At 40.7% G+C, this 25,939-nt stretch overlaps 1 protein-coding gene and 1 long non-coding RNA gene across 2 annotated transcripts in view; both read right to left on the minus strand.

Moving 5' to 3' along the window:
• The window catches only part of SASH1 (SAM and SH3 domain containing 1), a 315,133-nt gene that overhangs the window by 267,668 nt on the left and 21,526 nt on the right, over positions 1-25,939 (minus strand). The gene's annotated exons all lie outside the window — the stretch shown is intronic.
• LOC116588362 lies at positions 8,925-24,854 on the minus strand. Its single transcript, XR_004284911.1, has 2 exons — positions 24,498-24,854; positions 8,925-10,973 (listed from the first exon to the last, which is right to left on the minus strand). It is a non-coding gene; the product is annotated as an uncharacterized LOC116588362 (long non-coding RNA).

A 25,939-nucleotide genomic window follows, 5' to 3' on the forward strand; every position in this document is an offset into this window, starting at 1 on the left:
GAACCATCTCAGAATTCACTTCTGCATCCTTATGCCATCTTCACATCTGCATCCATATTCCATTGTGCACACAGAGGCAGGAAAACGGTCTCACATAACGCAGAGTCGATCACGTAGAAATGGGACAACTGACATACCTTTACGGCTCTGAAAGTCCAATTCTCTTTAACCCAGAGATCATTTTCTTTTCAGGTTTCAGTTCAATGCAAGGCCTGTTTTGATGGTTGAGTTATGAACTCTGAAAATGGAGGCTGGTCATGGAAATGCAGACAGACGCCTTCCGGCAGCTGCACTACTGGGCACCGCGCGAGTCGTCAGTTTTAATGAGAGCTGTTAATATCACCTCCATCGGAATGGTTGCCCTGGGCTGACTTTTGGGGCTGTGCACAGGTGCTCTTGGCCAAAAATGTAATGTAGGTTATTACATTATCAATGAGGCACAGATGTGCTTTCTGTCTGAGCTCAAGGTGGTGGTCCTGCCAAGTGCATAAGTCTTTTAGCGGGCCCAGGTCTGTTTGTATCAAAATGCTGTTCTAGCTCAGTGAACCTGAGAACTGCCTTCTGCTTCCCCAGGACATGAGTTTAGAAAACATGCCTAAGAATTCAAGAAGGCTGGGCTCTCCAAAGACAGGTATAGGCTTTCTTAAGAGAAACATGATGTAGCCTACAACCTTTTGCCTTTTTAGTGAGGTCTTCAGCCACTGTGAATTCGTTTTTGGAGTCATCAGGTTCTCCCTGGGCACCCGCCCTGGACCCTGAAGACATTGAAGATGAACCTGCCAAGGAATCTGCCCCCCAAGTGCCCTGCAGTGATCTCTCCTGTTTCTGATCTCTTCCCACTTAAGAATTTTCTCTCAGGATCCACGTCTCCATTGCCTTTCTCTGAAGCTCGAGTCCTAACATCATGGCATTTTTCTACAGAATTGGTTTTTTACCTCATTTTATATGCTCAGAATCTCCTTTTTCTGAAGCTTGAAATCTCCTTTCATTGACCTTTTCATTATTCAGCGTGGTCTTTGGGATCAATCTGACCTGCAACCAGATTTTTTCCGAAAGTTGCAGTGGCCAGCCCCGAAGTTAGCTCGCATCCTACTTCAGCACTGCCCAGCCCACATGGGTGCTGGGAACCAGGTTTGAAAGGCCCCAAGGGGCTCCCACCAACGTGGTCCTGCACCTGCCTATGTTCTCAGTGTGAAGCCACCCCGTCGGGGGTAGAATATTGGCTCCAGGAGGCAAAAGGGGTTCTCTTCTGTGTCAGGCTGTGTGTTGCAAATTGACCTTGACTTTGAGGGTGAAATTGCCTTGCCATCTGGAATGTTCATCTCTTGCACGGGAGCGAAATGGCGAGAAAGGAAGTCAGTACACTGACCACAACACTGTCCCCCTACTGTCATTTCAGTTTTAAACCCAGAGATGAAGAGACACAAGTAACACACTGGGAGTGTGTGTGTGTGTGTGTGTGTGTGTGTGAGAGAGAGAGAGAGAGAGCTTGGAAAAGAGGACAGTGTTTTGGGGGACATCTGAGAGCACCCAGCCAAGGAAAACATGAGAACAGCACGATCAGGACCTAGCATTATTCAATCCTTCTGTTCTTTAGCTTGCTGTATACTCCGCCCCCCAGCCCTACTGTTAACCCAAGATGACAGAAGAATCCTGAAGATAAATGGGTGCTCTTCTTCTCCATTTCCTACGCCCCCCACCCCGCACCCCATGCCTGACTTCATTCCCTGCCCCCCTTCCCTTATCCCCGTTCCTTGTTTGACTGATGGTTTGGCAGCGGCCAGATGAAGGGATTGCTGGTGGCACGAACCCTGTTGTCTGTCTCCGCACCCCCCAGGGACATGGCTGTTGCTGGGGAGCACAGGACTGTCATTCCTGCAGCGGTTGGACGCCTCCAAGATCCAGCCGGCAGCAGTGTCCTCATGGCATGGTGGCTGTTCTACATGGCTGGCCCCGTTACAAAGCGGATCTCTTGACAGGCAATTTGCTGCGGCCACCTGTATCTAGCAGTGCTTTGCTAAGACTGCGAAATGCACCCAATCCCCTCCCTTCTCCCGGGCTTCGTGTTCTCGACATGCTTGCTTCTGCTTACTGTACATTGCCCCGTTTGCATTTCCATCGGGTGCTTGAAATCTTCTGCTCACCTCTCCTTTCTCCTAGGCAGATAAGCACCCGTTTTATAAGTGGGAGGAAGGCAAGGACTGAAGGGACCCAGCAGAGGATAAGAGAAAGTAAGTGTCTATCTGCTGTGCTTCTGACTCAGGAAGACCCGGGGGCTGAGGCCGGTCCCTCTGATGGGAGTCTGAGTTTGGGTGAAATTCAGGAATAGGAAGGCAGGCTTTCTGGCTAGTGATTTACCCTCAATTTTCCATTGTCAAAACCAGGTGGAAATCTTCCTACTGATTACCTCAGTGGTAGAACTCTGAAATAATACATTAATATTTACAAAACTCTTTTAGGAGCTTTACCCACTATTATTGCAAATCCAAGAAAAGGCCTGTAAGGAGCTGATTAATGTTATTATACTTATATGTGCAATACGTATCCTAAGATTTTGCGGGGAAGGTGGGAGGCAACTATAAGATGATTCATGTGATAAGTGATATTTAATAATAATTTAGATTCAAATTTATAAATCCTTTCCAAGGAATTTCACATAATTGAAAAACAAAGCTTCTTCAAATGTCATGAGAAGTAAAAGAAACATCATGGAAATGGTATCCTCTAACCTCAATTCTTCTGGTATTTTCATCTTTTTTTTTAAAGATTTTATTTTATTTATTTGACAAAGAGAGAGACAGAGAGAGAGAGAGAATACCAGCAGGGGGAGCGGCAGGCAGAGAGAGAAGCAGACTCCCTGCTGAGCTGAGATGCTGACCCTGGGATCATGATCTGAGCTAATGGCAGAGGCCCAACTGACTGAGCTAACCAGGTGCCCCTCTTCTGCTATTTTCAAAATGTATATTTCAAGTAGATACACATATTATATTTAATCATGGACTAAAGAAAAGTGTTGGTTCTTAGATATGCTATTTTGTTCAGAAATAAAAAAACTAGGAATCATTTAAAAAGCCAAGATTTATAGTGCTTTTAAGCATGTTAAAATGATTAGTCTTTAAAAGATCTTATTATCCAGCAAAAGCCTTCCCCAGCAGATAAGGTCTGGCTCATTCTTAGAGTAAAGGGCACCCTCTGTGAGATCCAAGTTCTTCTCTGTGCCAAGGGAGTTCATTCCCAGCCATATTTTTCCAGGCATCTCTTCTTCTCCATTGACCTTGTAGTTCATTTATGAAGTTAATAAAAATGTATTAAGTCAGGTGTGTGCTGGGTTCTGGAGGCACAATAATAAGTAGGACAGACTAGGCCCTGCCTCATTACTTACCGGGTCTCTGACAGGATAAGCTCACCGACCCACGTTCATTGGTAAGGATAGTAGGAGAGCTGGGCATTTTGCCTTTGCTCTGAGAGAAGAATCTCAGAGAGATGCCTAGACTTCCTTTCTCTCTGTCCACAAGGTTCATTTGAATCTGAGGATATTTTACAAAATTATCATCAGCAACACTGTTCCTTCTTAGAATTTTGGCTTAGTGTGAGATGCAATGAACTCCCTGACTGCTGGAGATTAACCTTGGTTCTGTTTTAACTTTCCTAATCATAGACCTTGGTCTTGATGACTCCAAGTTCTCCTGGAACAGGAGTTGCCCCATTATGGGTATGAACACCCCCTTCACTCTTGCAGACGACGATCCTTGAGTGCTGTCCAGTCATGACATACACATGGCCGAGGTAACAGAAGTGAATGGAAAATAGGAAAAACAGCAGGCTGTTTGCATTGGGACATAGTAACCATGAAATAAACACTTTTGTTTATTGAGGTCAATGTGAAAGCTGTTGAATCTCTTATAGCAACTTTTGGGACATCTGATGCATGTCTTTTTGAACCACCTCAAGCTGAGCTTGTTGTTCTGAAATGTCAGAATGTTCCATTCTGGTAAGCATCGGACTTATATTGAGTTTTCCTTCTGTGCAGAACTCTGTGAAGTGCAGCTAAAACGCATAAGGGAAAAGAAAGAGGATACAATGAAAGTTGGAAGCTGTGAGTTGGTACACAGTGAAAAGAATCTGAGAGCCTTTCTGGGTTTGCTTGATTACAGACTGAATTTATGATCAAGGGAGAGAAGCCCACCCAGACCTTCTATGCATGCCTTCTTTTTTATGGTCTCCTTAGTGCATGGAGCTGCTTGGATTGGGGCAAGTGATTTTTGCCTTGAAGTAAGGTGGTCTGAGAACACTGTGGCCTGAGTCTGCGGAGAAGCTGTACGTGATCCTGAACCCAAGCAGGGATGCTTTAACCTCGAGAGACCAGGAAGCCTTCTGACAGGGCCTGAAAGGTGTGAACAATCTTAAGCCTCAATTCTTGCTTCTTTTTTCCTCTTACCTCTGCGAGGAGTATGTTAACAAAATAAAACTTGGAGAAGTCGTAATTACATAGAGGATATGTACATGCACTTCGGAGTTCTGAGGTTGAATCATCGCCCCAATACTACTAATGCTGTGACTTTGGACAAGTCAGTTAACCTCTGTGAATTGCAGTTTCCACATGTATAAAATGGGGGTAATAAAAATATCTACTCAGGGGCTTCTTGTGAGGTTTCAGTGAGATAATGATCATACACTGCTTAGCATAGGGCCCAGTCCAGACATGTTTAATAAGTGTTAAGCCATTATTATTGATAATTATGTCAACTCTAGGGGCACCTGCATGGCTTAGTGGGTTAAAGCCTCTGCCTTTGGCTCAGGTCATGATCTCAGGGTCCTGGGATGGAGCCCCACATGGGGCTCTCTGCTCAGTGGGGAGCCTGCTTCCCCCTCTCTCTCTGCCTGCCTCTCTGCCTACTTGTGATCTCTGTCAAATAGATAAAAATTAAAAAAATCTTTTAAAAAATTACATTAACTCTATGGTAAAAAAATAAATCAGCACTTTGGTTAGGATTCTTGAGTTTTACTGGTTCTGACAATGGCTCAGGCTAGCATAAGCAAGAAGTTAATGTGCATTCTAGCAAGTTAAAAATGGGAAAACCAAGTACTCATTTACTCATTCATGTAACAAATGTCTATGGATCATTTTCTAAGTGCTCAGCCAAGGGTGAGCTATTGGGGGTGTAGAGATAAAAGCAACAGTCCCCGTCTTCTAGGATCTTGAAGTCCAGTGGAAAAGATCAGTAAGCAAGCTGACAATGACAGGGTAGCATTTGTGTTTAAGAAATGCAGTTTGGCAGACTTCCGCTTGGAAAACACAGAATTCGTGAGAGAAGAACACCAGAAGGATTACATGCTCACTGAAGTTGAACATTCCAATTCAAAGAAATGGAGGAGGGAAGTCAGGAACACAAGAGAGATTACCTCAGGCCCTGCCTCACACTCCGCCCAGTTCCCAACTTTAGGGCTCTCTTCTCCCCAGGTGGTGACATCATTTTTTGGTCTCTAAGGTGAATGCAGGCCTTGGCAGGAGCTCAAGGAGCTCTAGGCCAACACTTTGGGACTCAATCAAGTTCATGCCAAGTTTGTAGCCAGGGCGGCCTTGACCATAGGCCCCCGATCTGATACCTGCTCTTCTGCCCCAAATGCCCTGAGTATTTAATGTTTAGGATCAGAAGTGAGCTTTTTATTCTTTGTCTACATTTAAGGACTTTAGTCCTGGCTCTGAACTTCATCCTTATGAGTGGATTCCTACTACCTCTTAAAGACTTTACTGATGGCCCTTCTAGCCTCCTTGGAGTGTGTGTGTGTGTGTGTGTGTGTGCGTGTATGTTTAGTAATAACTTTATTGAAATACAATTCACATAGCATACAATTCACTCATTTAAAATGTATAATTAAAGAGTGCTGGGTGGCTCAGTTGTTTAAACATCTGACTCTTGATTTCAGCGCAGGCCATGATATCGGGGTTGTGAGACTGACCCTGGGTCGGGCTCCATGCTAGGTATGGAGTTTGTTTACAATTCTCTCTTTCCCTCCCTCTCCCTCTGCCCCTTCCCTCCTGTAAAATAAATAAATAAGTAAATAAAATGTATAATTAAAAAAATGTATAATTCAATGACTTTTAGTGTATTCACAGACTTGTTCCACCACAGCTCAATCAACTTCAAAATATTCTCATCACCACGAAAAGAGACTTTTGCATTCCTCAGCTATCGCTCCAATCCTCTTATCGCCCCCAACCCTGCCCCCCAACCCCTGACAACCACTATCTACTGTCTGTCACTATAGATTTGCCTATTCTGGACATTTCATATAAGTAGATATTATGGATTGAATTATATTCTGCTAAATTCATTTGTTGAAGCCCTAACCCTCAATGTGACTATATTTGGAGGGCTTTGAAAGAGGTAATTAAGGCTACATGAGGTCATAAGGGACCTGATCCAATAGGATCGGTGCTTTTATAAGAAGAAGATGATACCAGGGATACGTGTGTATAGAGAAGAGGCCACATGAGTGAGAAGACAACCAACTGAAAGCCAAGGAGAGAGACCTCAGGAGAAAACAAGCTTGCCAACAACACCTTGATCTTGGACTTCTAGCCTCCAGAACTATGAGAAACCAAAGTTCTCTTGTGTGAACCACCTAGTCCATGGTATTTTGTTATGGCAGGCCTAGCAGATTAATATAGTAGATTCATACAGTATGCGCCTTTTCTGTCTGGATTCTTTCATTTAGCATAATGCTTTCAAGGTTTAATTCATGTTGTAACACATAGCAATACTTCATTTTCTTTTTTATTTCTTTTCAGTGTAATAGTATTCATTGTTTTTTTACTTTTTGATGACAAATAATTTTCTATTATATGAATGTACATTCATATAACATTTTGTTTATCCATCCGTTAATGAACACATGGGTTGTTTCCACCTTTTGGCTATTATTAAAAATGCTGCTATAAAGATTCATGTACAAGTTGTAGACATATGTTTTTATTTCTCTTGTCATATGTATCTTGTGTGTGTATACATATCTAGGAGTAGATTTTATGGGTCATATAGGAACTCCATATATCACCTTTGGGAAACTGCCAGACTCTCTTCTGAAATGGCTATGCCATTTTATATTCTTACTAGCAATGACTGAGGATTCCAATTTCTCTACATCCTCATCGACATTTGTAATTGTCTATTTGATTATAACCAGGCTAGTGGATGTTAAATACTTCTCACTGTGGTTTTTTGATTTATCTAATAACTAATAACTCTAATAACTAACATCTTTTCATGTGCTTATTGGTGATTTGTATATCTTCATTGGAGAAATGTTTATTTGGATTCTTTGCTTATTTTTATATTAGCAAATAATTTTTAACTTTTCAATGACTGAGTTGCAATCATTCTTTATATATTCTAAATACAAGTTCCTTATGAGACACATAATTTGCAAAACATTGCCCCATTCTGTGTTTTGTCTTTTCACTTTCTTGATGGTGTCCTTTGAAGCATGGAAGTTTTAATTTTGTTGATGTCTAATTTACCTACTTTTTCTTTTGTTGCTTGTGCTTTTGATGTTTTATCTAAGAAACTATTGTCGAATCTAAGATCACAAACATTTACTCCATTTTCTTCTGCTAGTTTTATAGTTTTAGATTTTACATTTAAGATCCTTTGTCACTTTTGAGTTAATTTTTATATATGGTGTGAGACAGGGATTTTGTTTCATTCTTTTGCATGTGACTATCCAGTTATCTCAACATTATTTGTTGAAAAGATCATTCATTTCCCCACTGAATTGTTTTGGAATTGTTAATGAACATCACTAAACTGACCAAAATTAAAGAGTCTAAAATTCTGGACTCTCAATTCTATTCCATTGATTTATACATCTATGTTTATGCCAATACAATCGATACGAGTTTAGACTGTACGTCTGCAAGATTACCACATGGGCTGGTCACCATAAATCTCTGTATTATTTAGTCTGCCTGAACAGTCTTTTTCAAGCCCCCAGAACTGGATCTTCTGAATCTTGTCTCTTGATGGGTACCTTGTAGGGGAGGAGATCTAATTCTAAGCCCACCCCTAATGGTGTTTCAAATAAATTGGGGTGTTAAGTCTGATGGCTCACTATGGAATCCTAAGAATTAATTAGCTTTGGTAGCCAACTGGTCAGTGTAGCCATGTTGTGGCTATTGTTTTTAAATTATAAAAGTAGTATTATTACATCCTTAAGAAAACGGCAAATGGATAAGAAATTCACAAAATCAGAAACTGCTTGTTAAAATTATAATGTAATTATCAACGATCTAATGCATTACTATAGATATGCCCCTTTTTCTCCAATAGAAATAATTTTTGTATCATTTTTGGGAGTTAATTGGAACTGAGAATTCCATTTGGTATTATTTTGGTACCTATTGTTTTTGCTATAATTTGAAAGACCATACACATTTTTGGAGACACATCAGGCACAAATCAGGGTTTGGGCCTAGGAAAGTTTCTTATGTCATAAGGATACATTCATCGGAACATATTTGCCTGTATTTATTTTGAAGTGAGGCTAAGATTTAACATGTAGTTTGTCTTCATATTGAACTTTTATCTTAAGAGAATATGTGCATTGCAGATACATCATCTCATCCTTATAATGATTTTTAAGACTTGCTCCATATGTTTAGGTTAAATCAACTAGGTTTCCTGGGTATGTTAGTGGGATGGGGCACATCATTAATAGCAACCTGGGCTCCGGCAATCATATCGCTCAGATTTTCTTCAGGTTGACCAGCAAGGGGCACTAAAGCATAGCATCTCTTCCCTGTTTCCTCCCAGCAACAGCAGACGTTTTGCTAAGCAGAGTGATTGGGCAGGAATCTGGAAGCTGTGCACTCTATAGTCAGATCAAAATATGGGTGGAGGTCTCTTTGATATTTTTCAAAGGTATTGATATTTTTTAAATGAGAGAAATTCTGATTGGGTGAAAAAGACAGCAAAACAATTTCAAATATAGAATCACTCCTTGCTTTCAAGCCACCATTCTCCTGTCTAGTCAATACTATTAGGTAAACCAGCAGAACACTGTCATTGCTTTTCTGTGAATTACTGCACTTTTTTTTCCCACCCAGAGAACATAATGGCCTAGCCACGTAACGAGTTCCTAAAAGGATGGACTACTTGATGTTACGGTGACAAGCAATTATTATCGAGGCCTCCCGGTTGGTCTTTTTTTTTTTTTCCCCCTTTAAATTTTGCCTGCCTATTTATTTCCATCAACTACTGAGGATGACTCTCTTATTGTTTCAAATAAAGGATGCAATCTATATGCTAGGCACACATTATGAATAATTCCCTGTCATAACAAGGCAGGAATGTCCTTCAGAGACTGGCAGGAAGTTACTGAAGCTGTTTAGTATTTGGTAATGGGCTTTTCTTTTTAATTTTAGCTTTTATCCCTGCTTAATCACTTCAAGGTACTGAAACACAAAGAATGACAGCATTCAATAATTAGTCCGCCAAGCTAGAAGCAAATACCCATTATTCTTTCATTCTAAATCAAAGAAACCGTTTTTGGGAGCTCTGTCCACTTATCCATATGATAGAAATGATGCATGTAAAGGCAATTAATTCAATATTAACATTCATTTCCAGGTCAGCATGTAATAGTTTGAGTAAAATATTATTCAATTGTCTTTTAAGACTTGGGTTTTTTGGACCTTGCTGTTTGTAGCATGTGGGAATTGTATATTAAAACAGATCACATACTTCTTCACTCACCTCATTAAAGCCCTCTTCCCCTCAAATACAATCCAAAACCTCAAATGCCTGATTACTTAAGAACCCTTAAGAAGTCTTAGCTAAATGATGGATAGTTCGGAGTACAATTTCTAATATTTTTCCCTTTGCCTGCCAGAATTAGACATCAGAGGCTGCAGAGCACAGATTATTTAGGGGCTGAGACAGAGATCAAGAGTGGAGTGAAAAAGAGAGAGAGAAAGGAAAAACCACAGATTCCATGTTTTCTAAGCACACCGGAGGTGTTCCTTCTTAGTTGCTTCTGATGGTTTTGATATGTCCCTTCCACTACCCAGGTCTTTCTTCTCTCTGATCCCAGGGGGATGGGCCACACAGACCATAAACAACTGGCATGTTTAAGAGCACACACACACAGGGTTGGTGTGTGGGGTGCATATTCTGGCTTTATGACCTTGAGGAGGTTACTTATGTAAACCTCAGCTAATTCTGTGCAGGGAGGATTCTCACATTTATCCAACAAATACTCATTACATGTCCGCTATCCTCCAGGCACACGATAAACACATACGGTTGTCCAGAGGATCCAATGAGAGAATAAATGTAAAGCTCTTAGCAATAAATAATGGCTGTTATTACCTATTGAGAACTGACTGTGTGCAGACCCTATGCCATATACTTGGGGCAATTCCCTAACCCTTGCCTCAGTTTTCCTCCCCTGGGAAGGGAAATTCTTGTCTCAAGTGGCTCCTGTGAGGTTTAAATGAGGTCATGTCTACGAAATGCTCAGAATGCTGCTCAGTGTATAATACACGCTTTACAAATGTTTGTATTATTACCTCAGTTTCTCAGTAACAACCGGGAGAGGGAGTGTTATCATCAGCACTTGAGGAGTGAGTTAATCAAGGCTCAGGGAGGCAAGATACATTGGCCAAGATTAAAGGGCAGGTAAGTTGCAGATTGGTACCCATATCTTCCTGGACCCAAAGCCTGTCTCTGCTTTTCCCCCCGAATCTTGGTTCCTCCTGGATACACGGATTGTTCCGCTTGAGATCACACAGACTGTTTATGCAGGAACTCCTTTTTAGCTCTGAAGTGCCACTCCCCAGTTCCTCTGGGTTTCTCTGTTAGTGCGCCCATAGGTGAGCAGGACCATGCACGTACAGACGCATGCGTGCCCACGTGCGCGCGCACACACACAGACACACACACACAGACACACAGACACACACACACACACATCTATAGTCTTTGCACTTAGTATTCATTCAGCGCAATGGCTTCTCTCCTCAGGGTAATTATACTGTCAGTTACGCATTCAGCAAAGATGGCATTTGCTGCTCTAGAACCTGCTTACTTTTTGCTAGGCGGTAAGTTAAAAAGGTAAATTTAGTTTTTCAATCTGTGAGCTTTCTCGTTTTGCTGGCTTGCTCATTTCATCATTCACGCATTCATTCATTCTGTCATCTGTCATTCATCAAACAGTCACTGCGAGAAAGGCCTGGTCTGAGAAAAATTCTTAAATTTTTATTAACCACACGCTATGTTTCTCAGTATACAAAATACTGAATCCTAATTGTAGATCTTGTACAAATTAGTTTAAAAGGACAGAATGCGACCAAAGACATTGTTTGTTTGCTTTTCACATCCCCAGTGGTTGTCATTGACTGTCAGCTGAAGATAGTTCTATCGACACTTCACAGCTTAAATAAGAAGCATATTTTCTCACAGTGTCCTTTGTATATCTTCCCCCTGGGAAGCCCACAGCTACAAATTATATGAAGATGGTTTAAAGCCAAATGAAGCTCCTTCTGAGACTCATGGGGGAAAGTGACTGCCTTAATAAACTGTCTTTTTGGCTTGATGAAATTGAAAATGTTGCAAATGTTCTAGAGGGCAACATCATACCAGCTGATAATGAATTTATGGAAAACTGAGTTCCATAGTCAAATATGCTATTGCTTCTTTAAAAACAAAACAAAAACAGATCCCCCCCCCACCCCCGAATGTACCTAAATCAGGAGCGAGGAGATTTTGAGGAGCTATCCCTGTATGGCATGAATTCTCAATTTTAATGCCCTCAATGAGCTATAAGTTTTGAGAATGCTTTTGCTGTTTGTTGTTCACTGAGTATCCATTCTTTCTCCTGTTAATAATATTTCAACTCCTCCCTGGGGAAAGACTTGTATAGGCTCTTGATTAAAAAAACCAAACCAAACCACACCAAACTGAACAAAACATAAAATAACCAAACAAGAGAATCCCTTGATTGCCTTCTCTTCCAGTCTTTTGGGAATTTGTGCTGTGACGTCGCTCATTACTGCCCTTACTGGATTTCTTCCTTAGAGCTTGTTTCTGGGAATGCCCAGAGAGAAGGCCGTATTGCTAAGGAGAGAAAGGCTTCTGTTCAACTTCATTATTTGGTAATATATAGAGCATTGTAAAAGGAACTTTAATTGTTTCTGACTGGTATTAATTGTCACTATTTAGGGGTTATCATGAAGTTTCTGCCAAAAATTTGAGAAAAAGGAATTAGCATTGAGAGTTAAATGGCAGAAGAGATACATAACTCATTAGATCGGAGTTATATCAAAAGTGCCTTAAAAAGAAAGCCCTGTTGATAATATTTAACAATCACCATGATCAGAACAGATGCTACAGTCTCAGACACGAGTCCTCTCATCGCTGGAATATGGTAAGGTCTAGGATTTCCCAGGGAGAGAGAAGTGAGGATGGCCAGACGAAAGGAGTCAGATCAGCAGTGCATTATGGACTAGTATAAAATCATGTTCCTAACTCAATGATTGGTTTGCAGAGGTGGATTTTCTAAGTGAATAGACCCTGAATATTCCAAATCAATCTTCACTTTTGTACCTAATTTTTACTCATAAAGATATATTATTTCTTTCAGATCCCCATAAGACCAGACTCCTGGTATGGCTACAACTGTGTACATGGTGGCTATTAGCCAGCTAGCAGGCCTGGAGAGCAAAGGGTTGTGGGATGGGCTAACATTGGCCATCCCCATTCAAAAAAGGGATGTTGGGTGGGCCAGCTTTGGCCATACCTGTGTTGCCACTACTGCCCACTGTGAGCTCTTGCTCAAAGTTTTGCTTTGTGCCATCCATAGTGTCAGGTCTACCCACACTTTAGGAGATAGTAAGCCAAGTTACAGCACCAGAAATATAGTTCATAATAATTGAAGGATATATTTTCTTTCTTTTGGAAGATGTTTGCTAGAGGAATAGTGTTTTGTTCTGAGGCTATCATTATAATTTCTTATAAATCATAAATGTTTGATCTTGCATCAAATATTAATTTCTTCTATTTCATACTTACCAAGAAACCTTCTGATTAGAACTTTACTCTTGCTGTAGCAGCCTGTGCTGCTGCTGGTTATTGGACTTGGGGTCTGGTTCCTTGGGCAGTTCTATTTTCCAGGAAAAATTAATAAACTGGCATTCTAGTTTGCTAGTAACAATTCTAGTTACTTGGCCCATTACTTATTACTGAAAAACAATTTATGCTAAGGTATCTGAGCCTATGAAGCCAAATTTTAGACTATGGCTAACTGACTAAAATAAACATCCTGTCTCTAGGGACAGATATTCCAGGTATTGCTCTTGGCCTTTCTCCTTTATTTTCAGTTGTACTTTTGTTGGAAATGTTTATTTGTCTCCCTAGTAGACTGTAAACTCCTTGAGAACTGGGGCCATTTATATTCCAAATACTTAATACGAATGCATAGTACAGAGTAAAAACTCAATAAATATTTACTGAATGGAATAAGAAAAAGTGTGTGATACTCTGGATGCTAGTAAACTAGTAGCAATGAAAGCTTTTAGCCAAACTTACCAATCATTTGGTTTTCAACTAGTTTGTTTTTTCATTACAAAATATTCATAATGCCTTGGAGATTGAAGATCTTGCATCTGTTTGTTTATAGGTTACAACAAATATATTGCAACCCTGACAGTGGTTGATATAAAGTAATCTTGTCTGTAAGATGTTTCATTTTGTCACTACAGAATTCTTCCTGTATTGTTTTATGTCTATCAGCTCTGTGAATATTTAGGAGTGTTGGAAATCATTTTGTTCTTGGCACTAAGGGCTAGTGATGAGAAACTAGTTATATCAAGAATAAAGCAGTCTTGATATAGATGAATCCCTTTATTGAAGAATCTTCAAAATAACACAAATGAATGTATTCATGCTAATACAGATAATTTTCATCACCCAGAAAAATCTACCCATTGTTTTGAAGCACCTCCCCAAAACATTATCTCACTATGTTTAAATCTGGGGGCAGAAGTTGAGGGAAGATAAACAAGTCTATTGGAAATAGCTTTTTCAAAAAGAAGCACATCCAGAAGACGACAAATGGGCTGGATGATAAGAGAAATAAAAATGTAAATACTTTTATTTATCCATTGATCTACAATTCCAGCTCTTTCTCATTTCTGATTCTACTGGTCTGTCAACCCTCAAGGATATGGGTGATCTAAGAGAGAAAGAGAGAGGAACAGAAAGGAAGGAAAGGAAAGAAGAGAGAGAGAGAGAGAGAGAGAGAGAGGGAAAATAGAGAAAAAGAAATTGAGCCAGAATAAATTATGAGTGTGTGTGTGTGTGTGTTTGTGTAAGTGCGTGTGCATGTGTGTTAAGGACAAGCAAATACTTCAAAGCTTAGTTCTTATTTTTCTCAAACTGGAAAAAAATTCAGAACTAAACACTATCCCTCTAGCAAACATCTTCCAAAAGAAAGAAAATATATCCTTCAATTATTATGAACTATATTTCTGGTGCTGTAACTTGGCTTACTAAAGAACTCTAGCAGAAACAGTCAACAAGGTATTTCCTGTGGGTGAATTAATTACTCTAAGTGAACAGTATTTCCAAATCCCTTGTCCCTTCTGTTAGATGGGTGCTTTGTGCTTTAGGGGTGAGATAGGAAACTTTCTTGTCTCAAGCAGCAATCATGTGGTCTCCATCTTCCTATCACTTGTCAATTATAGCATCATGAACAACAATACCCATGCTATCATATCAAGAACTGATCTTATTAGTGGCATCTACAGCTTCATCATAGGCTACCCAGGATCATCTTTGCTTCTTTGATAGAACCGCATTTGGAAAAGAAGCCATGCATTTTGGAATTGCGTTTGTATTGAGAGAGAAGTTAATGCTGTTTGTTTTCATAAGCAGAGAGGAAGTTATCAACCCTGCAGATTCTAAAATTCTAAACCTCAAGAGCTTTTAAAATTTCCTCTGTAAGGCATCAAACAGCTGTTTCTCTTGGGAGGGCTCCTGGAAGCCAACTGAGTTGAACATGGGGTAATGGAATGTGGGCTTGAAAAAAATGGAATGCTGAGATCCAGCTTGTCATCACACACACACACACACACACACACACACACACACAAGTCCCCAGAACCTGTGAGCAAGCTCAATGAAGCTCTTCCCCTTCTCCCCCAACAGCCAGGCTGAACAATAATTCAGCCTCTCCTCTGTCCAGGGGAGTGACTTTTCTTAGGTCACCCTCCAGGGGCCCATGCTCAGAGGAATGCTGTGACACGAAGCACAGTGGTGGTCCAGCTGCCTTTGAAGCAGCAGCCTCTGGAAACCCCAGCCAGAAGAACAACAGCAATGGCAGCAGCAGCAGCAGCAAATCCTTCTCGCAACTGCCACATGATGGACTCAAGAGTCCTTCTTCCCTGTTGAAGAAAGTGGAGGCCAAGGGCATGTACCTTACATATCATTCTGCTTCTCACATACCGTTGTCTGCCTCCTCCTACTAGAGCTACAAGTAGCTCCTGGGCACCCACCAACAATAGTCCCCTCTTGGGGTGTATCTTTGACACTGGCATGACCGTCATAACCATTTGTAATAAAACAGCTTCCTGCCCCTGGGTGTGTTCCTCTGTCAATACCTGACTGTGGCATTCTGCCGTGGTTGTCCTGTTGAGGCCACGGGAGAGGCCATGCCCTAGGAATCAAAGCTGATGTCTTCTGCAGGAAGAGAAGACCTATTTCAGGGTCAGGCATGCAGAGAAAACCTGGGTTCCAGGACAGGAAACCAGAACTTAGTAAGTGGTTAGATCTGGGCTTCCAGAGGTTAAGCATGCTTCCAGGCCTTGCAGGGGAAGAGGGGACAGTTGAATTTGTTGCATGGATGTGGGCCTACCGCTGGGAAGGGAGGCTTGTGAGTAAGCTCTATGCTGAGGATGTACCCTAGAGCTCTGCGCTCCCCTATTCCTTTTGCTGGGCTCAGTCATCTAGTAAGACCCTCTTTCAATGGTCCATCCCAGTCTCAGAGTGCTTTGGGGAATTCAGAGGATGGTCTTGTGTCAGCTGTTGAGAGTAGCATTAGAGAGAGGGTGTGTCCCTGAGACGGGCCTGGACATTCCAGGGGAGACCTCACATTGTAGCCAAGGCAACACACAAGCCACCCAGGGGGCAGGTCTCCCTGTGTCACCTAAGTCAGAGGATCGGGTTTGATTGAACTAAATGATGGGCCACCCTGGGTCACTTCTCACCATTTATTCCCATAACCTGCCCAGTAGGCAACACATCAATAAAGTTCAACAATGGTGGTCACGATCGTACAGAGAGCTAACAGTTACATCCAACTTTAAAGTAGGATTTCCAGTTTTATAATCACTTCCAAGTTTTCCATATAATCTGCCAGCTGTAATATCTTGTTTGCAGCGGTGGCCAACAAACAGGGTTTATACCATCAGTAAGGGTTCAATTTAGCACATTTGAGAGCCAACACACTAGAGAACACGGGTTTATATAACAGTTGGCCACAGTCCACAGTCTTTAAGGAAGAAACTATTTTACCTCTTTGGGTAAAATAAAACTATTTTACGACTTTGGGTAGTTATCCTGAAAAGAAAATTGTATTTACCATGGAATATGGGATCTTGAAACAACCAAAGACTATCAGAAAAAAAAAAAAAAAGAGTATAAAAAGAAGAGTTCAGAATAAAATATGGTACATATTTTGTAGAGTGGAAGCTATTTTCTCTAAGAGAAACACTAACAGGATATTAAGGTCATCCCTTAACCTGTAAACTATCTTGTGAGTGATAAACCCTCTTTCTGTGAAAGTTACAATAAACATCAGTGTGTGAGGGACAAGGAGAAGAGAACTCGAGATGGATACAAACCAACACTTTATTGGGCCTTGAGAAATTCGACTGAACACTGGAAATCAGGGTCTTTGTTGTTAGGGGAGAGATTCTGAGATCACTGGGGCATGAAAGTGTTCTCAGGCTAATTCCAAGCTACCAAAGTGCAGAATCCAAAGACACTCAGAATCTCATAAAGTGTCTTGCCAAGAAAAAATGGAACTTTGCCTTCTTGGCTTCTAAAAAGAGGGTTTCCATCCAGGTTCCCACTGGAATGGAGAAGTCATTCACATATTTTCCCACCCTTTTTGGTCTCTCTGAATCACAAGGACTTGATTTTAGTTGGTTATTTACAGAAGGAAAATGGTCCCTTAAAATTAGGCCAAAGACCAGTCTTCAGGTAAAAAAAGAAGGTTAATAAAAATAGAAGGATGTAATGCATGACTATAATAGTGGAACAAAAATTGTGTTATGTAAATAACATTAAAATGTTAAAGGTGGTTGTCTAATGGAATCAAATAAGCATGTTTTCTATAATGAAGGTGCTTTATTTGATGAATAGATATAACTTACCTTCCCCCAAATCTTATTTAAAACTAAATCCATAAAGAAAAATGTCCATTTTCAATTACTACTTAGCTCTAATAGACAGTCCTTGCCATTTGCTTTTTGGCTAACTGCATAGCAAGAGCCCAGATGACTATAGTTAATCCTGAATAGTCTTACATTATTTTAAAAAGTCTACACTTATGGGTCCCTGGATGGTTCAGTTGGATAAGCGTCTGACTTCAGCTCAGGTCATGATCTCAGGGTCCTAGGATCGAGCTCTGTGATGGGTTCCCTGCTCAATGAGGGGTCTCCTTGTCTCTTGCCCTTCCCCCCTCTCCCCACTTGTGCTCTGTTTTCCTCTCAAATATATAAATAAATACATATTTCTAAAAATACTTTTAAAAATATCTACATTTAGAAACAACTAAGGAACCAAGAGACTAACATAGACCACTCTTGGCTGCTTTATCGAATTCTTTCTATTAGATTTGAGGTCATTAAAAAATTGAAAGTAATGAGGGTCTCATATTCATCATTTTGGACCTAATTCTCAGGTTGTAAAAACAAGTTCCTAATGTCTATTGAATGCTTATTGTATGCCAACAGTGGAGTTGATTGCTATAAGAGCATTATTTATGTGAATCCTTACAAGAGTTCTAGGAGAGAGGTCATGGAATTAGTTCCATGTATAGATAAGCTGGAGGCATGAAGAAGTTAAGTCCACTTCCCAAGGTCACAGAGCAAACAAACAGCGGGAGAGGGATTTGAATCCTAACCATTTGACTCCAAAACCCACACTCTTGATCATGAAACTTTACGGCTTTGTAAAGCTATGTGATATTGCAGCTAACTTTTTCTTTGATGACAATCTGGTGCTCAGAATTCTCTGTTTAAATATTTATGCAGAATATAAACAGTACCCTGAGAGTCGACAATGGGTATATTACTATGAAATTCTTAGACAAAATTCAGTGTCCGTAAATCTCAGGTTTTAAATGCAGGAGGAGATATCATGCTCCTGATAGCTCTCATCTCAAAGGATGTATTTTTGGAAAAGTCTAGAAGTGTAACCGCAAAACGTATGATTTTAGCCCTTATCTATAGCAGGCACTTAGATGGGTTTTGGCAGGTGGAGGTCTTAGTACGCACATAATCTAGGTTTTCAGCTGGGTTAAGTGACTGTTTCAGGGCATGACAACTGGTTAACAACATGGACGGGATGAAGACAGGAGTCTCAATTCCTGTTTCAGGACTCTCCCCAAGCTATTTCTTCATCTAAATCCCAAAAACAGAATGGAGAATTCTTTAATGGAGCAGCAGAATTTCAATTAGTACAATTAGTACCTGGAATGTACTGGTTTTGGTTCCAGTGGTTATTTTCCCCTATGATGGACTTTAAGCATTTCAGATTTTTTTAGAGCTTGCCAAAAATAGGTCTGTGGAGGCCATGAAATGTTTTGTTTGTAAGAGAGGAAAAGAGATAAAAACATAACTTTAAAAAAATGGTGACTATGCAGGCAAAAATAATGATATGGGAAATTAAGTCCCATGCCTAGAGGTCTGAGGCTGATAACTTTTCCTGACCCCAGTGGGAAGAATTTTTTCCTTTCATGGGGAGCATAAAATCCTTGGCTGTGCTTTTATTCTTCCTTTGAAGACTATCACTTCCCCCTATTAGCACAGGGTAGATCAGGTGACAAGAAGTCCAATCTGGGACTTAAATTTAAAATATCTTCCTCTCAATGATGTTGTAGAGGCTTCTGCTCCAAGTTGGAGAGCACTGTGAGCTGCCGGGGCCCACAGAGGCCTGACACTGAGTAATGCCTGTGGTATGAGGGGGCCGTTACCCACCAGAAGCCTCGGGTGTGGGAAACTATTCCTCAGCCCAGGGAAGGCAGCCCAAACTCGGAAAATTTGATCTCCTTCCTTTGCCAAAGAGCAAGCTACAAGATTCTGGGTTCCATCACTATTATTATAACCGTAGGGAAAAAAAATGACTTAATTGTAAACCAATGACCTCACCCTAATAACCATGGTCTAATCATCTTTAAAGAAAGCTGCCTTCTTCGTTCCTGCCAACTTGCAAATGAAACAAATTACATTGGAACATGATTATATTCATTAGTGATTATTCCATGAAAATAGCAAAGATCTGAATTTACTCTACATTTAACTAACACTCAGACAACTAACACTGCAGTGCAGCCTCAGGCCAAATGGTGATGGACACTGTTAGAATATTCCATCTCAGCCTGTGAACATACAAGTGACTCTCTTTGTCAATGAGATGTTGGTTCAGGGTAGAAAAAGAAAACAAGGCAACAAAAACACTCCTCCAGCTGGATATAGGAATTGCTTAGCTTAGAACCTTTGAATGATATTTCTCTGACATTAACCTTGTGTTTTTCTATGGGAAAGAATGACCCACAGGACAAGCTAACTCTTTTACTGTAACATGTCAATGTCACGGGAGATTGAAGTGACGCAGCTTCCAGAGAGACAGTGTGAGGGCTGGTGGCAGGTGCACAAGCACTTGCCGAGGGCCTGACATCCATTGCTTCCCATGTGGTGCATGCCTGAGGCATCATGTGAAGTCAAGGCATGGGGGTGGGGTGGGGGTCGCTGGCTATGTAGGCATTCCATTTAGGAGGGAGACAGAAGAAAGAATAAAGTTTGAAAAAGAAAAAAAAAAAAAGCACCGTTACAGACAACATTCCCCAAAGTTGTTTTGGTTAAGCATTTTTGAGCTGATTTCTGTGTTCTCGTTGAGAGACTGATTAGCAAGTTCCCACTTTTCCAGATGAAAGACCTCCAGTGAGAAAGGACAAAGCTGGAGGTAGAAAAAAGTGCTTGAGATTGATGAACAAGTCAGAGCAGGACCTGGAGCAGCATTCAAAATGTCTGAGACCTGCTTCTGAGCTCTGACAGGGAAAGGGAGTCTGGATTTTAGAAAGGAAGAGGGTTAAAAGAGTCAGCAAGCTTCCTTTCCACAGTGGTTCAACTGGTTGGACTTCTTCAGATCCACATCCTAGATCGTGATGAGCGTGGGTGTAGGAGTATGTGGGTGTGTCAGCGCAGACCCTCTCTCTAGTGGAACATCCCCAGGCCATGTCATGGTGAGAGTGGGTCGGTGTGATTTTCCTATCAGAAGCACCACACAATGCTATCCTTTCCTTGAGGAAATGCCAACACCCTTGAGCTACTTAGCCATCACAAGTTTCTACAGAACAACCAACCACCCTTACCTTACACCAAGGAAATAACTTTCTCATTCAAACAAATATGGTTGGAATCAGTGAACAGAAAGTCCTGCCTCAAATATGTTGTGGAGCCTCTCAGAGGGCGATCCAGTGATAGAGCTTAATGTAATTCTAAAATCCTTGGTTGAGCCAAGCCTCTGGCATGGCAAACTCATAGGTAAGTGGATACTTCGTACTTGGCTGTATTCCACGATTTGTTTCTCTGCTTTCAGTTGACTCTTAACTCTGCTCAGCTTCCTGTAATCTGCCTGCAAATGTGGTCATAGAGTAACAATGTTTTCCAGAGTAATTATCTGGAGCTATTTTTGAATTGACCCACATTGATTTTTCCTTTAACTAACCTGGCATGGAAATGGAGTTAGAAGAGAAATATCTATAGTTGTGATAATGGGGTGGAGTAGATGTATTAAACCAATATGGACTGAGAACCCACCATATGCCAGATACTTTTCTAGTCCTGGTAATAGAGCAGTGAGCAAAATTTATAAATCTCTTTTCTTATTGAATTTACGTGTGTGTGTGTGTGTGTGTGTGTGTGTGTGTAATTGGGATAGGGATGTGTATTACAAATGGCCCAAATCAGTGGAGAATTCTAATTGTATATTAGAGAGCAATAAAGTGCTGTGGAGTCAAACTAGAAAAAGTGGGGGGAGTGCCTGGCTGGCACAGTTGGTGGAGTATGGGACTCTTGATCTTGAGGTTTTGAGTTCGAGCTCCACATTGCGTGTAGAGATTGCTAAAAAAAAAAATAAAATATTTTAAAAAAGGAATAAAGAAAAAGAGGATAGGAAGTGTTTCAGGGGGAAGTGATGGGTGCACTTTAAATAAGTGATAACAGAAAGCTCAGTGAAAGGTAACATTTTAGCAAAAACATAAAGAAAAAATAGCAACCCCTAAGGCCATGTAGGGAAGTTCTCAGACCCAGTAATAGCAGGTAGAAGGTCTCAGCCAAAGCCCTATGATGCCCAGTTTTAGGGTGTGTCATTCTCATGGTATCCTATATCAATGGTGTCCACAGGAATTGTATTATGAACAATATGAGGTAGGAAACATGGCAGACCCATCATGAGGTAGGATTCTGGGAAGAGCCAGAAAGCCAGGACAAGGGGGAATCAGAGAGAAAATGAGGGCCATGTATTTTCAGGCTCCTGTGAGTATTTTCAGGTTCTCTTGAGTAACTGTAGGGAAGCAAGATGACTACACAAAAAAATTTTAGACAGTCTCATTTCTCATTATACCACAGTTTCTAAAAATGTTGGATTGTGCCTAGGAATCTTGGGTTTTATAGTAAATAAGTGAACTCCAAGAAATAAAAGTGAAATGTTTTTGTTTGCATGGTGGCCTTTCAATTCTCCGGTGTCCTGCTGAACTTGGGAATGAAAGTTGCCTTGAAAATCAACACCACTTATGATGGGAGATTACTATATTATTTGGAACATTCAATTCTGCTACAGAAGACAAGAAAACAAGATGAATGATGAAATCCTTAGGCACAGATAATAAGTAAGCTAGTTCCTTATGTGATACAGGCAAAATTCACAGCATGTGTTAAGTACAGATAGAAAGTAATTTACAATATGTTAAGACATATAAATAGAAAAATGAGCTGTATGATGAAACAAATAAGAATATTACCTATAGGTAGAAATGGATAGGAATATCAGATCATAAATTTTGATGATGCTGCTTCTGGACTGACAGCTATGCTACCCTTACATTATTAACCACTCATTGGTGACCCTCTATATGGTCCCATTCTGGCCCCACAGCAGGTGTGCTAAAAAAATGCAAATAAAATCTATGGCTGTTCAGTAAGATAACTGGCAAGTGGCAGATATTGGCCAGGATACTTTTCTCTGCATCTCCATGATAGAGCAAGTATGTGCCATTGGCCCAGAAGGTACTTCTGTCTTCAGCCTCTCTTGCTCATGCCTCAGCTCTGGCCCCAAAGCACCCCATCAGTGCAGAGATAAGACCTATGGACCTTCATAATCCAGGATTTGGGTAGGGGGTGCTGTCTGTCATCTGCTTGTATCCTAGCCTCATGGACTGACTCCATTTCTTTCCCCTTGTTTGGTTGTTCTTGTATTTTTTTTTAAAGATTATTATTATTTTTTTTATTTATTCATTTGATGGGCAGAGATCACAAGTAGGCTGAGAGGCAGGCAGAGAGAGAGAGGAGGAAGCAGGCTGCCTGCTGAGCAGAGAGCCCTATGCGGGGCTCGATCCCAGGACCCTGGGATCATGATCTGAGCTGAAGGCAGAGGCTTTAACCAACTGAGCCACCCAGGTGCCTCTGTTTTTGTATTTTAAATCGATTTAATAAATGGAATGATTCCAGTATCTTAATTTTATCTGTATGCTTTCCTAGTCCATGACTTCTAGGACATTGGGATAATTTTCCTCACACCACCATTTCCTTACAATTCCCTCACCATTTCACCATACCCTTACAATCTTGATGCAAAGTTCAAGGTGCTATGAAGTTCTTAATAGTTCTTATATTAGGTTATTATTTCCTGAATCCTGACATTCACAATGAATGAACAACATCCTTCAGCATCGTTGTATGGAAAGAAGCAATCTTAAAATATAAAAAGGAGAGAATGAGCTTACTGTGTCTCAGCAAGTATCTTATATTTTTATTAATTGTGAGAGACATTTCAAATCTTGACTTATCCACCTGTAAGCTTAAAAGAAAAACACAAGATCTAGAAATTTCATGTAACTAGTCAAGAAAAAAACATTCAGGGCCATTTTGGAATGAATAGGGGATCTTCTGAGATGCAAAGCCTTGGCTCATGAGTTTTCTCTTACTATTGCATCTACTATTACTACTGATTATAATTGCTAGAAACATGTTTGTACTGGTCGCTTCAGATAAGTGGGCTGAAATAAGGAGTTGTGGGTTTGACTCATCATAATATATGAGAGTCAACTATAGGGCTCCTGGATGTGTTATTACAGCCTGGAAACTGCTGAGTTAGTGTATAACTTAGGCTTATAAAACCAAGCACAAATACATATTTCAAAAATTATACAGCTTCTAATCAGTTTAGCATGTTCTGTGGAAATTTTTCATGATGAAAAAACAATACTATTAGTTATCCCTCCATAACTGAGTAGGTCAAAAGGGACAACAAGGGGTTATAGTAACAGAAAAATACCTTTTTGATTAGAGATTTTATTTTTCTGATTTTGTCTTTCCCTTCAATGAGTTGATTACATTTGACCAGACTAAGCACATGATTATGTAAGGTCAGCAATCAGAATGTGTTAATTTACCTACAACCTCCTTGTCCCCCCTCTCACCCACCCACTGCTTTTTAAAATTTGCGATTTTGCAGAGCTGAGTTTAGTTACATGATTAAAATTGACACATACTGTTATGACGCAAGTGGCTGAGGCGTGGTCCATCATTTTTGCTCGAAGCCTGAGTCTAAATCATATGGAGGTGGTGCTGAGGGAGGAAGATGGAGAGCCCATGCATTTTCAGGAGTCCCTTAACACATCCTCCAAAATGAATTCTATTCTTGGGCCAGAAATAACCCATGAGCCCAATAAGGGTGAATTTTAGAGAATATTTCAGATACTTTCAAAACACATTAAAAAGAGGATTTTCAGGTCCTGCAAGGACCTACTTTTTCTTTCCTACTTGGCCTTGGGTCCAGCTCCACCTCTACCTTCTTCTTGTTCTTACCTTCTAACCCCAGGTTAACTCAGCCAAGGCTAGACAGGCCCAGAGTGATGGTCAGGGTCATGCCAAACCCCAGCTGCCTTGCAGAAACCTCACTGGCAGTAGCCAAATATGGATATTCAGTATAAACACACACACACACACTCTCAAACTTACAAACCACTTGAATCCATTAAAGAAAAGATTTGCTAAGTTTGCTAGTTTTTTTGGTTAAGGTATTCTAGCAGGACTGCAATGCAGAATGCACATTCCAAAAGAAATAAGGAACTCTTATTGAATCTGGTCTTGCTTTAAAACTAAATTTAGGACCCTTTAATTAACCTTAGTGGTTCTTACTTTGTAGCAAATGTTATTAAGTGAACTCTCTTCTCTCTCTGTGTGAAATCAGTTAAGTGGAGGAGCATTTAGATTGTTTGTTTAAAAGATTTTATTTAGTTGAGAGAGAGCGACAGCATGAGCTGGGGTGGGAGAGGGGCAGCGGGAGAGGGAGAAGCAGACTCCCCACTAAGCAGGGAGCTCCACGCAGGACTCATCACCAGGACCCAGAGATCGTGACCTGAGCCGAAGGCCAACACTTAACTGGCTGAACCACCCAGGTACCTGCATTTGACTAATTTAAATCAATGTGCCATTAGTCGCTTAATTTCTTTATCTATCTCTTGTCTGTAAGCACCATAAGGGTAAGAACTGAATCTTGTTCCTCCCTGTATCATCAGTAACTGGTACCTAGCACTTACATGATGACATATTTTTAAAAGAAGATGGACGGATATTCAGATGGTCAGAAGAATAAAAGGAAGTAAAGAAGGAAGGAACAAAGTTGGGAGTTGGGTGGGTGAAGGCTCCAGCCTGTCAGAGACCTTGGCCTCCTTCTCTAAAGGCTCAGAAGGAGCAGTGGCGTGGCTTCCAAGAGGCACCTTCGAGCGTCTCAGGCAGCGTGGGCTTGGTGTCAGATGGACCAAGTTTCCATCTTTGCTGTGCTCTCACTTGCAGCTTATTTAACTTCCTGGAGTCTCAGTTTCCTCATCTGAAGAGAGTATCATCTGCAACAGACTTTGTTATAAACACCAATAATATTCTCTCCATGAGAGCTCTTAGCTTGGTGCCAGGTGCAGAGTCCCACATAAGAAGACTTAAGCTAAATTCTTTCCAAGGGGCATTGATCTGAGGAAATTTTAGGCATATGAGCTGCAAATTCTGGGTGACACAATGGAGGGCTGAAGGACACAAAGCTAAATGCCAAGTCCTCTGATTTTCCTTCCTTATAGTGTTTGGACTAGAGATTTAGTATTTTCTTTTCTCCAGCCATCTCTTGAAGGCCAATCCTATCTAGTGATCTAAAGCTCAATTCCCACATTTTAATCATCTTCTGCACAGTTGGATGTGCGTATACTTTTTGAAAAGTACTTTTCATTTGCTCCTGTTTAACATATCTGACACATCAAGCAAAAAATCCCAAGTTAGTGTCTCTTCTCAGGTTTCTTCTCTGCTAATTTCAGTTCTGTTCTCTGGTAATCCAGGCTCAAAGCCTTGGAGTCAGCTACCTCTGACTCACCTCAAAAAGGGATCAAA

This window comes from Mustela erminea, chromosome 4 (genome assembly GCF_009829155.1).
Source record: "Mustela erminea isolate mMusErm1 chromosome 4, mMusErm1.Pri, whole genome shotgun sequence".
In the NCBI taxonomy this organism is placed as follows: Eukaryota; Metazoa; Chordata; class Mammalia; order Carnivora; family Mustelidae; genus Mustela; species Mustela erminea.